The 4,466-nt window shown below is 50.7% G+C and overlaps 1 pseudogene; it reads right to left on the bottom strand.

Annotated features, from left to right (window-relative positions):
• The window catches only part of LOC100963808, an 11,870-nt pseudogene extending 8,429 nt beyond the window's left edge, over positions 1–3,441 (bottom strand).
• Between the last annotated feature and the right edge of the window lie 1,025 nt (positions 3,442–4,466).

The following is a 4,466-nucleotide window of genomic DNA, read 5'->3' as shown; positions in this document are numbered from 1 at the left end:
TCCTTTACTGAAATGTTTTTAGTCACATAACTATATGTCTATAGAAAGAATCAGACATTTATCTTCCTCAGGGAGAGTCAGATAGCCAGCAAGCTGTTCAGTGTCTAAAATGACACGTGGCCATAAAAACAAAGGAAAGATGATCAGTAGAAGGATTAAACCTTCGGTTAATGTTGGGAGAAAACAAGTTCTGCCAGGGGGAATTCTCAGGTGGGAAGGGCATCAGAGACTGTCAGCCCCTGTGCAGTGTGTCTGCCCCACCTCTGATCTCTGTGTAGGGAGGAAAGGACGCAGGTCCTTGGGAGGACACAGGATATTGCAAACAACATTGATTCCCTTGGCAGGGGCATCTTCTCTATGGGGAGGGTGTCCCATTCCTGTGTCTGCTCCACAGAGGTGAGCCAGCCTCTGCCTCTGTCCTGGACACAGTGTGACACTTCGGTTGCTATGAGAGGAGAGGGAAGGGCAGAAAGGAGGAGGACACGTGCTCAGAGGGACGTGGGGAGTGTGGTCTCGGATAGGGCTGTGCCTATGGAAACTGACCAAGGAACTCGGACTCCTTATCAGAACCCAGGGGAAGGTGTCAAGTGCCTGAGAATGACAGGGGTGTAAGGGCTGGGAGGAGCTGGTGAATGGCCCTGAGGGACAGGAACTCAGAGGTTTGAGGTCTCCTGGTTGGGTAGTAAAGACAAGGTTGGGAGGGCCAGAGGAGAAAGGACTGTTCTTGGCATAACGGAAGCCACCTGTGAGGTCTGCACAGAGCCCTGCCCTCCAGGGAGTCTTCAGGGACCACAGGAGGTATTGGGATGAGTGGCTGGAGATGAGGCTGCCAGGCAAGCTCACAGAACCTGTGGGGTGACAAACCAGGCACAGCACAGCACAACCTCAGCTCTGACAAGCCTCTGTGGGCTCACATGCCTGCCATCTGTCACCTACACTGTGACTTCCAATGTGGGACAGTTCTACCTCCATCCTCCCAGACACCCCACACCACACTTCTCATCAATACATCCCCACCCCACCTGAGCTCCCTGGTGCTCCTGGAAGGGATCTGACTTGTGCTGACTGAGTTGATGGCTGATGCTGCTCAGGTCCTCTCAGTGGGGGCAGGTGTCATTTTAGGAATTCCACAGTGGGTGGGGTGGGGAGGGAGGACCCTCACTGCAAGAGGGTCAGGAACTTTCCTCTGAGCAGCACCTGAAAGGCACGGTGTCCTCTTGTAGAGTGCACATGACAAATGGATGTCCCTGGAACCATGTAGGGACACCCAGAACAGACTCCTGGGCTCCACAGTGTGGACAGGGGACCCCTGGGTCTCTCCTGTCCTTCCTCTCCATCTGTGTAGGCTGGGGTCCCTTCATGGGATGTGATCCTGCCACGGCCCTCCCAGCCCCTGGTTTGACTCTGGCCTTTAGAGAGGTTCTTTTTTATGTGGAGAAGGAAGAGATGACCTGAGTCATCCCTAGTAACTGACAGACACCCATGCACTGAGTGTGTTCATGGGCTACAACAGTCCCCACTGCAGAAGAGACTCATCTGTGGGGCCACTGCACCCAGTCTCCCGGGAGGAGGCTTGGCCACTTCTCTCAGGAAACCCCTTTTTCTCCCTCTCTCACTCACTCTATCTCTCTCTCCCTCTCCCTCTCCCTCTCTCTCTCTCCCTTTCTCCATCTATATATATAATACAAGAAGGCTTCCTGCTCCTGCTCAAACTCTCTCTTGTTATCTCTGCCTAAGAAATTCTTCCCTCCCAGACACGCCTGTCTCACTCCTCATCTTCTGGAAAATGTCATTCCCTTCTCCTTGTCTATCTTATCTCTCTTATGAGCATGTCTTGATATTTCTTTCATCCACTCACAATTTACTTCCTGTGAATTGTTTGTAGTCTTTGAAAGTTTGTGTTAGCTTTTCTTTTCTCTGTGTTCTCTAGTTGTAAATTTTTCTTCTGAAGTATAAAGCTTTGTCATTGCACCTGATTCCTATCATTCCACAGCTTCACCTGCCTTTCCCCTCTTTGAGCAAAATCTTGCAATATTTGCTATCACATAATTCCAGGTTATTTAATTTGATGTCAAAGATTCATTTAAGAAACAGTTTTTTTTCTTTCTTTCTTTGTTTTTTTGGTGGGGGGCAACTAGGTAAAAAACAAGAGATAAAAAAGAAGATAATATCCTGCTTTATTTTTACTTACAGAGTGAGTCATGATTCCAAGATCACATAAAAAATAGACTCTTTCCAGAGAGTCCACAGATGTTCCATGAGCTGTGTAGCCTGAATCAGAATCAGAGACAACTGTCTGGAATTCTTGAGGTCCCAGCACTTATGAAACTCTAAATCTTGGCAGCAGCACCTGATAAGAGTTGGAACTCACACACACTGGAGGATTCAGCAGTTGTGGCTGCTGCTTCTGCTGCTGTGGTGGTGACCTCCTGGTCCAGAGTCTCTGACACGAAGGGACAGCAAAGATCATGTCCAGGACCCTGAAATGAAGGGCGTAGAGTTAGCGAGATGGAGAGTCTTGGACCCAGAGCACAACCCAGGCTGGAACTGAGGGAGAAAAAAAGGGACACACATTTTCTAGGGACCCTCCTCTGAACCCAGAATCGGTCACCTACATACTGAGTGAGAAGGGTGAGAAGGAGAGGGACCAGGCCATAGGGGAGAAGCCCTAGAGCTCTGCTTTCTGAGCCTCTTTGCTGAGACAGAGATGCTCAAATCTGTCCAATTTGTCCTCTCATCGTAATAGCAGAAGGCTTTAAATCAAATGATTTCCCATCCCTCTGAGAATCACAGAGTCTTCCTGAGCCATGATTCTGGCCCCTCTGCCTTGGGGTTTGTTTGTGGAGGGTGTGGGTCTGCTGAACATCTAGGGTGGGTGTCCCCAAGGGACTTACATTTGGATCTGCTGGGCTCCAGAGGGAGCCCTGAGCCCAACGCACCAGCTAAGGAGGCAGGTGCGGGGTCCACCCCTGTGGCCCCACCGTGTGTCCCAGACTCAGGCTCACAGCGCCACCTGCTGGCGATGGTCCGCTTTGCACCATCCCTGAAAAGCAGTGTCAGCATCCTGCCCGAGGGGGCGCTGCCGAGTACTGCCTTTCCCACAGCCCGCGCCTCACAAATGGGGACCCTCTCCCCCGGGGGCCCCTCACTACGCCACATCCGGCTCACCTAACTGATGCCTTAGTCCCATAGCCTATTCTCCTCAGTGGTTGGACTCACTGCCGGCTCCTTCAGTTAATAATGTTAATGAATGAGGGCGACAGGGACCCTGGCTCTGAGGGCACTTTCTCTGACCTCCCACACAGCAGAAGGACAAAGGCCAGTCCAGCCGCAGTGTCACCGTGTGGGAGACCTGAGCAGCTCTGCCCCACTCTGACCTCATTTCCCAGGGATGAATCTTCAGGCCCCTTGACTCACCCCTTCTGCTGTTTTCATGTCCATCCTGGTGGAGATGGGGTGACACGGAAGGACGGTGTTGAGATGGAGACTCTTCACGCTGAGAGAGACGGACCTGATTGTCTGTGATGAATGACAACCTACTGCTGCCAGCCAGTGTCCCTGACACTGTGGTCCTGGGACCTATGGGGAATGGGTTTTCATAGAGAGTGCAGGGACTCCAGGAGGGAGCTGAGGCCCCAGTGGGCAGAAAAGACTCAGAAGTGGGGGGGCCTCAGGAATGACACTCCTGGGTGTAGGAGATAATCACCCCTTGCTCAGACATGGCAGTTCGCTTCAATGTGCTCCCCCAGGAGATTGATTCTGAGAAACATTTCTTTAAAGATTGAGCTTCTGTACCTGCCTATAGATATGCAGAAATATGCAGAAAGACTCTCTTTGTTAAGGAATTCTGGAGAATCAGCTGGGTCGCAGCTGGAGGTGAACAAACAGGTATTGAGCATTGGGTTCTATTCTCTGTCTTCTTCCTTCATTAACATTATAATCTCTAGTTTCAGTTTGGCTAAAAAGAACAGACAGCCAGTCTCTCTTACGTTTTTACTCTAAACAAAATCAATTGTATATGTGTTCCTCAGCCTCCACACTAAATTGTAATCTTAAATGGTAGCTTCCTAATGTTACTTCACTTCTTTGTATATGTGTTAAATTCTTACCGAATGTTTGAAAGTATATAAGATAATCAGTCAAGTTAGCCGGGTCGCCGACCAGAACTGGTCTCGGCCTCCCTTCAATCATCCCGTCTGCAGCTTCTTTCCCCTGCGTCTCCGATCAGAGGCTCCAAAGAACATACACCATCACCTGGGACATCACTGAAACTGGTGACTGAGGTGCAGAGGACAGGGTCAGAGAGGTTGGACGCCCTCCCTTCTCTCAGGGGACTCTCAAGTCAGAAGATGAACATAGAGCTCCCATGAGCTTGGATAGTGGTGGGCTGTGCCCAGTCACCAGACTGGAGTGTGGGGGTCTGCACAGCCCCCTCTGCTGGCACCCACCCACCACCTTCTCAAGGA

This window comes from Otolemur garnettii, unplaced genomic scaffold, assembly GCF_000181295.1.
Source record: "Otolemur garnettii isolate 467f Iridium unplaced genomic scaffold, OtoGar3 scaffold00281, whole genome shotgun sequence".
Classification (NCBI taxonomy): Eukaryota; Metazoa; Chordata; class Mammalia; order Primates; family Galagidae; genus Otolemur; species Otolemur garnettii.
The sequence above is the reverse complement of the archived record's forward strand: the minus strand, read 5'-3'. Positions and strand labels throughout refer to the sequence as shown.